General features: G+C 38.8%; 1 long non-coding RNA gene across 1 annotated transcript; it reads right to left on the bottom strand.

Annotated features, from left to right (window-relative positions):
- Positions 1–5,280: 5,280 nt before the first annotated feature.
- LOC115427052 (uncharacterized) lies at positions 5,281–10,030 on the bottom strand. Its single transcript, XR_003936425.1, has 3 exons — positions 10,021–10,030; positions 6,032–6,033; positions 5,281–5,371 (listed from the first exon to the last, which is right to left on the bottom strand). It is a non-coding gene; the product is annotated as an uncharacterized LOC115427052 (long non-coding RNA).
- Between the last annotated feature and the right edge of the window lie 1,337 nt (positions 10,031–11,367).

Here is an 11,367-nt window from a genome sequence, read left to right as displayed (position 1 = left end):
TGCATCCAGCAGGAACCCTAGAGCTTCCACAAAAGTAGATAATTAGACCCAAACAAAGACATAAAGGACAAATGAACAGTGAAGGAAGCTGTCATGTTTATTTTCAGTAAATTGTCTAAAAGTCAGATGATTAATGAATTATAATTTCAACAGCTGTCTTCACATTCTATTAGGTGGTATGAGGTCCAGTCTGCTTTGCATACAGTTGGCAAAAAAGTCCCTCAAAAGCTCACTTTTACACTTCGAGTACATTCCAGAGCCTGGACTTTTTTCACTTTTAACAATCAGTTTTCTGCTTCTTTCTCCACAAGTATGTGAACTTCTGCTGGAGTTAGGAAAGTGCATATTTTGGACCACGTCTGTCTACATGTGCAGAGACGCCTCAGGCTGCAGTTAATGGATACAAAAGGAGAAGAGCTTAGAGTCTGACCAGTCAATGCAACCCCCCCAGTTCATGAACAGGAGGAAGAAGATGTGAAATGAGGAGCAGGGAGAAGGAGGAGGAAGAAAGAATGTATGTGAAGAGGAGGAAAAGATGGATGGGAGCTTGGATGGTAGTGGTTTTTCAGGGAGGTAATGATGCGTGGTACTGGAGGCTCTGAGACAGAGTGTCTGTTTTATGAGGGGGGGGGGGGGGGGGGCAGTGGAGAGGGGGTTAGAGGAGGAGCACAGTGAAGGGGGGGTTAGAGGAGGAGCACAGTGGAGGGGGGGTTAGAGGAGGAGCACAGTGGAGGGGGGGTTGGGGGGGGGGGGGGGGGTCAGACAAAATCATTAAAGCAGTGTATGACTTTCATCCCATTTTTTTTTTCTCATCTGTGAAACCTCAGTGATATCCTAATTATCATTATCCGCTTTTTTCCAGAACAAACCCAAACGTCGCTCAAGCCTTTTTGGAAATTTTGCACTGAAGTGCATTGTGGGAATGTGAGTTCTGTGAAGCATCAGTTTGTCCTTTACCTCCCGGTGGACTGGAGAAGTGTACCTCGGAACCATCTGGATCGATTTCAACCCGAATCTGTGAGAAACTGCTTTCACTTGGTCGCCATCTTTGTCGCTGCTGCGTGAAATTCCCACAATGCAGTTCTTGACAGATTTTTTTATTTACAAATGTAACAAAAATAACAACACCTTATGTTGTAAAAAAGTGATGGTGATGTTTAACAAAAGTGCAAGACAAACCTGATACATGGGAAAAGATAGATAGATAGATAGATAGATAGATAGATAGATAGATAGATAGATAGATAGATAGATAGATAGATAGATAGATAGATAGATAGATAGATAGATAGATAGATAGATAGATAGATAGATCTTTACCTTTCCATATTTATCATCAGTTTGAGTCCGTTTTTATGACCTCATCTCATGTTGTATCACAGTGTCATACATTCAGTGCACATTCACTCATTAACTTCAAACTAACTGTTTGTCCAAACTGTTAGTCTGCTTTGCCAGTTCTTCCCGCCCACACTTCTACGCTGCCAATAAAAGTCAATAAGTTTCTGGTCTCCACAGTCTATGGTGCCTCAGTCTGAACAAAAACCACTACAGCTGAAACCATTAATCCATTTATCAACTTGATTCAAAAAATTATTCGATCACAATTGGTCAGTAAAAATTTGCCTAATAGAAAAACAGTTTGTGTTCTTGCAAGATGTTTTTTTTTTTTTTTTTGCATTTCATTTTAGTAAAATTTTTGCTTATTTTTTCCACATTATTTTGTTATTTTGTCATTTTTTTAATTAATTTTTTTTCATTTTACTTATTATTGAACATAAACTCAGTGTGTCCATCCACTGTCATTGATCCAACTCCATGGGTTTTACTGGGGAATCAATGTTGTGGAAGATGACGGTATTGCCACGGTAACTACGGACGCACTTATTATTATTTATGTATTTATTTACTTGATTTATTTCGAATATGGAAATGACACAAGCTTCCTGATTGCTACTAACTGACTTCTTTACACAGCATAATATAGAAATGAAAATTCAAGGAAACATAAAATGATTATTTTGTTCATTTTTATTAATTTTACGTGTTATTTGATTTGTTTTTAAAGCATATTTCATTTTTTGTGTTTTGTTTTCTCCATGTTGCTTAATATTTTGTTGATTTATGTTTCATTTTTGTTAATTTTATTGGCTAATCTGGCTGTTTTTTTAATTTTGTTGCTTAATTTATAATTTTTTATTTCATTTTAGTTAAATTTTTGCTGATTTTTTTCTACATTATTTTGCTACTTTGTCATTTTTTAATTCATTTTTATTCATTTTACTTATTATTGAACATAAACCCACTGTCTTTGATCCAACTCTATGGGTCTGACTGGGGAATCAATGTTGTGGAAGATGACGGTGTTTCCACGGTAACTACAGAGCCTCTGAAGGTGAAAAGATGAAAAACTGTATTTTACACCAATTATTTTCATGTATTAATAGGATTAGTGGATCCACAGGTATTAAACCGTTATATCAGTAGATGCTTTTGGCAGATGTTTGGGTCTTTATGGGTTAAAAATATACAGTGTTCATAATAACCGTCGTCGTTCTCTGTGCACCGGTGGCTTGTGTCATCCGTGCACTATGAATACGTTCCAGATGCATTCCTGACAGCGACATGGACGACCTGGAAACGTGACGCCTCCAGCCCCGACCACGGCCTGCACTGAGCCATAATAAAGGATGGAGTGACAAACGAGTGTGGAGTGGAGCTCGAACAAGTGCCGGTGCTCAGTGGGAGGGAATATAGATTCTGAGGCTCCTTCACTTCTCGTTTGTCATCAGACCTCCAACCGTGCCCCCACCCCCACCTGGCTTCACTGTCGCCCCAGGAGAGGTGCTTGAGCATGGGCCACTTACACACTGACAGACCTCCTGCCTGGACACTTTATCATCCACAACAGCCACACAGGGGGGTTGGAAGGGGGGGGGTCGACAGCAGCGAATGCAATGTCTCTCAGATGAAGAAATGACTGTAGTATTTTTGTTTCCAGCCTTTAGTTGTTCTCATCCAAACTTTCTGCAGATGTGTTGCTGCAATCAAATTCAAGGTTATTGGATTAGTGTTGTTATTGTTATATTTGCATATATTATTTGGCAACATCTACCTCCACAGTACTGAGACACCAAATATAGGTGTGTCTATTTCCACAGAGCCAATCAGAAGTTCTCATTTGTCCTGTTCCAGCTGTAAGGACATGTTGTCCCAGATCCAATCACAGACACTGTTCCGTGAACTCATTGTCCTCTTGTGTCCACAGTACTGTGCTCATATGTGGAGTATACCCCCCCCCCCAATGAGGTTTTGCACAAACGTCACATGATCACGTGGTTGTCTGTTTACGACGCCATATTGGTAGGCAAGCTTTCCTTGGATCGTACAGCGTGTTAAAGGATGGACCTGCTAAACTCCTGTGTGCCGTTTATTCCTTGTCTTTCACCAGTATCAGTTCTGCATACAGACCGCTGGGTTCCACTGGTGGCAGCGGTGGTTCTGTTCTGCCGACCCTGTTTAGAGTTATTACCGTGGTTAGCGTAGCTTCTCAGTATAGTTAGCCTGCGTGCTTGTTGCGCTTTAGCGGCGTGGAAAAAAAGAATAGTCCTCATGTGGTCCGGTGCTGCAGACCCCTTTAAACCTACAGGAGGACTTCCCCTGGACTATCACCCATAGACAGAGTGGTTGTGGATCTACCTGCTCCCTTTGCCGGCGATGGCAGCCAGAGTTTCGTCAGCTGGAAGTGGCAGTCGGAGCTACGGCGGGCGACAGCGCTGAGTTCAGCTGGAGCTGGTGACAGTACTGCCCACCCGTCTATGACAGTCTGCTTTAACTATGGGACAGCCTTCCACATGCGCTCCAGTCAAATTATGCGGCCGTGAAAGAGAAGATGGGAGGGGCTTTAGGACACAGACAGTTAATGGAGCATTTTAGAGCTCACATATGGGCTTGTTCACCAGTTTCGGGGCAGAGCCTGGAGGCGTACGGCTGATGTGAGCCGGCTGGAGCTGGAACTACTGTTTTTGCCTCCGAGTTGCCCGCGTACCACTGTTGTTAGTAAACACTGAAACTCATCTATTGTCACGTTTCCACTACATGGAACCAGCTCGAGGCCCATGTATGATGGTTCTGTCCACAGTACTGTGTCCACAGGGGGACAGGGTACCGGTCTACAGAGGACAGAACCAGGACACTGACTGGACCTGAGGGACAGAGACAGGACAAAGGTAGTCCAACAGGACTGACTTTTATATATATATATACTTTTATATTTTCTTCTTCTTCTTTTGTCAGTTTAAGCATTTGATGTGTTCTGTTTCATGAAAACATGTCAAATACCAGATTCCATCAGGGTCCATCTATCTATAACTCTTCAGTCTTGTCCAGATGCTTTTACTAAACCCACTTTATTTTGAATACTGTGCAATGCATAAGAAACAAATACAGAGGCACCAGAGAAAAACACATCCTAATAAACAACAACATAATCAACCAGTGTAAAACTTTTTTTCCTTATGCAGTTTGTATTGATATATTTTCAGACTGAAATGTTTCAACATTAACAATATGAGTGAAAGTCAGGCCACAAATCGTACGCATTGTGCAAACAGCTAATCTTGCCATTTTTATTAAATATCCCCCAGTTTGGGTTCCATTAGTGGACTATTTATGAACCACAGACTGCTGATGGACTACTGCAGTGTTTGTCAAACTGTGGGGCAGGTCCCCTGGGGGGGCATGAAGTCTTTCCAGGGGGGTCATGGGATTACTCCTGGGTGTTTCTTTTTTTCTTCTTCAGGTTAGAACATGTATCAGGTGGAACTAATGTTTGATGGCTGGAGCACCCTGGACTCATTTTCTGGACGGACACCAAACCAATCTACTGCCATGGTGATCTGTCACCAGACAAAGAGTTTAGGTTTGGACAATGGACAAGGACTGGACTGGAAAAGACACATGGACACACACGTGTGTGTGTGTGTGTGTGTGTGTGTGTGTGTGTGTGTGTGTGTGTGTGTGTTTTGAACCAGTTTGAACTTTAATGTTCTCAGATGTCCAATGGAAACGGGCTCATTGACCCACTGATATTGGTCACATGGTCATCTGTGGTTCCAAAATCTGATTGTTGTTCTAAAAAAAGGAATTTTATTGTCATAGTTGCAGATAATTACACATTTTCTGTTTTTATTTGTACAAATATTGTCTGAGGGAGCAGTCTGGTTGAGTTTATTTGTATTTGTTTATTTGGAAGTTATTTTTAATTTGTACAACCAGTAACACTGGTCTACAAGTAAAATACTTCCAGAATAACAGTAGTGCCATTGGACCAGGTGTGAGTCTCTGATCCAGACTAATCCAGTCCTAAATGCTGGTTGGTTGTAGTTTCACAGATACAGTCTGGGGTCCAAATGTGAAAGTGTAGAATTAATGTCAGAATGGGTTTAAGTCCAAAGGAATATCAGTGTCAGATCGACCAGCTCTACAGCAAACACTGTCTGCACATGACAATGCATGGACTGGACAGGTTCTATCAGTGGAACATTTAGACATCTATTGGATAAATGGACTGGACAGGTTCTATCAGTGGAACATTTAGACATCTATTGGATAAATGGACTGGACAGGTTCTATCAGTGGAACATTTAGACATCTATTGGATAAATGGACTGGACAGGTTCTATCAGTGGAACATTTAGACATCTATTGGATAAATGGACACAAACCAACATATATGTGGAAGAACACACCATCATATACCTGGAAAACAGCTGCAAACCAGCACTTTGGTCATTAGTTTAACAGCTAATCTAATTAAAATACGCAACAGTTAGCACATTTAATCTCTGAAACACATAATTTCTGGAAAAAAAAAAAAAAAAAAAAATTGTAGACCAGTGTAATTCTAGGACAAGAAACGGGTATTGTTACAATGTTGATGTTTTTTTCAATAAAAGTTATAATTGCACCACTGTTAAAATGTTGTTGGGGTTGAGGGGGCCCCACAGAAAAAGACTTAGAACCAGTGAACTGCTGGTAGACTGACTAAATCTAAAAAAGTCCTCTTTGTATCTGTGTTTCGGACAGTTTAGTTCAATTCGTGGTCATTTTCGACAATCTTTAATCGTTGGAGTTTCAACCAAGGTTATAATAGTTTTGGATTTTTCATTATAATTTTAGTTTTATTTAGTTTTGACTTTTTTTCCTCTAATTCAGTTAGTTTTAGTTAGTTTTTAGAGCAGGTTTGCTAGTTTTTATTAGTTTTCATTTTTTCTAAATGCTTAGTTGTAGTTTAGTTTTAGTCTGTTTATATCTTTTATCTTCCTCACTGTTGTATTCAAAGAAATCCCATACAGGATTCTGCTCTATCCTAACTTTAGTCTCCATGTTGCCAAGTACAGTGGGGATGAGAAGCTGACTCTAAATGACAAGTGACAAGAAGTGACGGACCTTGAAGTGACGTATGGTGCCACCAACTAAAATTACTCAATTTCATATCTAGAGCTGCAACCGATTAACCGATTAGATGCTTGAAGCCAATGCAAAAATTCCCGATGCGATTAATCGACTCGAACTGACTGAAGAGAGATATTCTATTGCAGTTTTCCTGAACTGAAGCTTCTTTTTGCGTCACAGTAAGCATCTGTGTGAAACACAACAGTGGAACCAATGTGTAACAGCAGAGAAATGAAGGAAGTAAAGCTTTGATTCAGGAGAACTGTGGTTCAGTGATTTTTTTGGATCACTTTGAGTCAATTAATCGGTTGCAGCTCTATTCATATCAATCCAACATCGACAAAGATGAAAATGAAGGGAATTTTATCCATAATTTTTATACGTTTTAGTTAGTTTTATAAGCAAACAATACAGTTTCAGTTAGTAATCGTTTTTTCTTTTAATTATAGTTTTTATTTATTTCAGTTAACAAAAATGTTTTTTCAATTCTAGTTTTCGTCATTTCATTAGTTTTCATTAAAGAAAATAACCTTGGTTTCAACACAAATGCAGTTCATCAGTGACTGGGACTCTCAGTGTCTGAATCATTACAGTGACTGTCCACAACTGTGGTTGGATCCATGGACTGAGAGGCTGCAGAAGAACTGGGCCTTTGTATCAACTGGAAACATATCCAAGTGGAGCTCTAAATGCAAACGGATATGTTTATGAGTGGAGCTGACGGTTTCCTCCGGCTGTGGCTGGTTCTTGGCTGCAGCGATGGAAGGTCCACACAGATAATAGGGAACAAGCATTTGTGTGTTTGTGCGCTGGTGGTGGTGGGGGTGGAGTGTGTGTACAGCTTTTCTGCAGTTCGCTTAGACAATAGAATCCTGTTCCAACCACTGAAATCATTCACCCCAGTGCCACTGAAGCGCACAAAGCCCAGCTTTCCAAACCCCAAATCAGCACTTGCAGATGGATCTGTTTTTCTTTTTTTTTTTTTTTGTTTTTTGGGAAAAGATAGGGAGTAATTGCACAAGAAAAACAGTTGTTTAAATTTACCCACAAGCACAGAGTGAAGAAACTTTTCTAATTAAACATTCATTAACTTGTTGGCATTTGCAGACACATGGAAAGAATGACACTATGTTTCTGTTTATTGATTCAGAAATACTAATGAAATCCTCTGGACATCATAATACATTATCCTCATAGCATAAAAGTCCTCCTCTGTATGGACAAAAGTATATGGACCTGTTGAATTCAGCAGTTTCTTTTCTAACAGGGGTCTAGGATCCAAAACAATGATGACTAATGTCAGAATATAGTTTTATATTATGGGATAAATATCAGTGCATTGGTTCGTTTGGTTTAATTTGTTATCTTTGTTTCCAAAATGCCTCAGAGATGGTTTTAATTTAATTTCTCTCAACATTGATTTATTTTTTTCTCCATGACTCTGATTTTAAATGTTCTTCCTCTAAATTTCTATAATATTTTTCCTGCTGTGACAAATAATAATAATTGTGCTTCCACATCTAACCATCTACTTTCAACACATCTGACTGAGGAAGAAAAATCTACCATTAAACTGTGCAGAAATAAACTCAAATTTATGATGATAATGTAGTAATCATAAACTCTACAGACATAAATATGTGGACACATCATGTCTCCAGCTGTCAGATGTCCTGTTCATGAGGATCGCACACAGAAACATTAATATTAATAATCAATAGGATATGTATCCCATAATATAAAACTATATTCTGACATTAGTCATTATTGTTTGGATCCCAGACCCCTGTTAGAAAAGAAACACTTGGATTCACCGATCCACCGATATCTACAACGTGATTCTAAGGCTATTGTATTCAAAATGACTAATGTCTCCCAAAATATTGGTCCTATCAACTTGCCAAGATATTTAATGTGGAGGTGAGACTATTCCTCAACTGTAGGAACCACACTGAGCAGTTCAAAACATCTACATTTCTCAGAACTGACACACACACACACACACACACACACACAGGGATGTAACCATATGAAAATTTCATATCACTGTTATTGTGACGAAAATTATAACGGTTCTCATTATTATCGTGGTATTATTGAAATTGTCCTCAAAATGTTCAAGAAGTACTTATGCACACACTGAAATAATTTAACCAAGTTCTATTTTGAAAAAAAAAAAAAAAAAAAAAACAGTCCCAATGTCCCTTCTGTGTCAGAAACATTCAAATATTAACCCTTAGTGGTCTGAGTCTATTTTGTCTGTTTTTCAGTCCTTTTGATTTTGCCTTTATATACTATATAAACAAATGTTTACTACACCCATGTTTGGGATCTGTTTTTCCAGCACAACTTCATTGATACCATCTGCCTGTTATTTTTTTCACTTTAACCTACTATAAAGAACATAAAAGAACAAAAAACACAAAAAAATATAAAATCTGATTTAAAAAATTTATATAATTTATTGCATAAATAACACACAGATGCTTCACGACCTTTTCAAAGACTTTAAAAGTGAATATTGGTTCCAAATATTAGGTATAGAAAATTAAAATTGTAATAAATTAAAACTATACTCAAATATTTGACATAAAAGCAGATCTTTACATAGGGTTTTTCCCTTAAACGTGTGGTAATCAAACACAGTTATCATGATAATTAGAATTTAAACAGTAATACTAACCGTTGGCAATTTTACCGTGGTTTATCGTTATACCGGTAATTGTTACATCCCTACACACACCAAAAAACAAACCAGCCCACCGAAGGGTCCACTTCGGCCCGTGGAATTAATGCGCAAAGTGCAAAAAACTCCACTGAAGGTATGAACAGTCACTGGTGTCCAACTGGTTTTAGTTCCGGTTCCACATACAGACCAAAAGGATCTAGTCAAATAATAACATCATATATAAATAATTGACAACTACAAATTTTCTCCTTGATTTAATGTGAAAAAAATAAACTACAAACTATCTTAAAACAATCAAATGTGAATAACCTGAACAAATACTGAACAACCTGTAATCGGACCAATATTCTGTCTGTTATTAGATGTTTGGTTCATTTGTAGATCCACTGTGTGTGTTGGGTTAATAATAAGCTGTGATGTACAGTAATATTGTATAAATTATTCTTTTTTAGTTCCAAACTCCAACATTTGAGCAATATTCTGTCTGTTCCTACATGTTTGTGTAACATCGTGTCTAATGCACATGTAGAAATGTTGAGGCAGAATATTGTTAAAATTGCACTAATTTTTCTTTAAAAATTTCAGTTTTTTTCAGGTTAGTCACATTTTTTTTGTTCAAGTTTGTAAATGGAAATATTTTCACAGTTTAATGTTTTTTATTGGACTGTCCACACATCAGCACGTCCTTGAACAAAACGTTCAACCCAACTCTGTCCTTGTAACTGTTTTAATGTTTAATTTAATGCTTTTATTAAACTGAAACGAGGAGGAAAAGTTCTCATTATTTATAGGTTATTCTGTTATGATTTTACTGGTCCGGTCCACTGGAGATCAAACTGGGCTGAATGTAAAACCTGAACTTAAATGACTTCAACAGTCCTGGTCTACAACACTGATTCCCCAGTAAAACCCATGGAGTTGGATCAGTGACAGTGGATGGACACACTGGGGTTATGTTCAGTTCATGACAGACTGGACTAAAAAAAGACACTTTTTCCTCAATTTCCTCTGTTTCTTATATAATATCCATCAACTTTAAAATGACCTTTAATGAACATCTACATGATCAGTAGGGGTGGGGATCGAGAACCGGTTCTTTTTGAGAACTGGATCCCAGTAGCTCGATTCCTTGGAATCATTTGCCTGCCTGCTTAATGATTCTGCTTATCGATTCAGCCTTCGCTGGGCATGCACGATGACGTCACGCGTACGTGGCATTGTTTTGGTCAGAACGCAGCCAAAATGGCATTGAGGCAGAAATGGTCCAAACAGACCACACCAGGTCCAAACAGACCACACCAGGTCCAAACAGACCACACCAGGTCTAAACAGACCACACCAGGTCCAAACAGACCACACCAGGTCTAAACAGACCACCATGTCTAAACAGACCACCAGGTCTAAACAGACCACACCAGGTCTAAACAGACCACACCAGGTCCAAACAGACCACACCAGGTCTAAACAGACCACACCAGGTCCACTAGAACACTGCTGAAGCGTCCATTTCTTCTAAAGGGTGGAACCCCTCCAATCTGCTCAAACATTTGTCCACAGCATGGGATTCATTTGCTTCACTACTTAGAGGTGCTTGTGAATGTAGCAGCAGAGTGAACACCAGGCCGTCATCCAGGCTCAGTTCTGGGTCTGGTGCGGTCAGCAAACGTTGTACCCCCTCAAACACAAGCTTCTGAAGGTAGGGGAAAGGAAATGAGGTGCACAACAACAGGAGACGAGCAGAGTCGAACTGGTTCGATGTAGTGGAAATGCAGCAACAGAGGAATTAGTAAAGAGTCTGTAGTTTCACTTCCAGTGTATGCCACCACCACCCCAAAACCAGGTCCGGCATCATCTGTTCTTATTATTTGTTCATACTGTATATGTTCTATTTTCTGTGCAGATGAAAATATAAAAGACAGTTTATGCAAACACACCTGTTTGTACTCTTATTCTTTCACCCAATGAGAATCGATAAGGAATCGGATCGATAAGCAAAATCGATAATGGAATTGGAATCGTTAAATTCTGAACGATTCCCATCCCTAAATTGATCAGTGAATTAAATGTAGAAAAATACATGATTTTACTGACAAAACACAAAATGCAGAAAATAATATTACAATAAATGGTGATAAGTCACTTAAGAAAGGTTAAATATAAACAAAAAACTATTTTGGAACTGCTACAAACGTAGCACTGGGTCTTTATGGGTTAAAATCTAC

The sequence above is a fragment of the Sphaeramia orbicularis genome, chromosome 10 (genome assembly GCF_902148855.1).
Source record: "Sphaeramia orbicularis chromosome 10, fSphaOr1.1, whole genome shotgun sequence".
In the NCBI taxonomy this organism is placed as follows: Eukaryota; Metazoa; Chordata; class Actinopteri; order Kurtiformes; family Apogonidae; genus Sphaeramia; species Sphaeramia orbicularis.
This window is presented reverse-complemented; position numbering and strand designations above follow the sequence as displayed.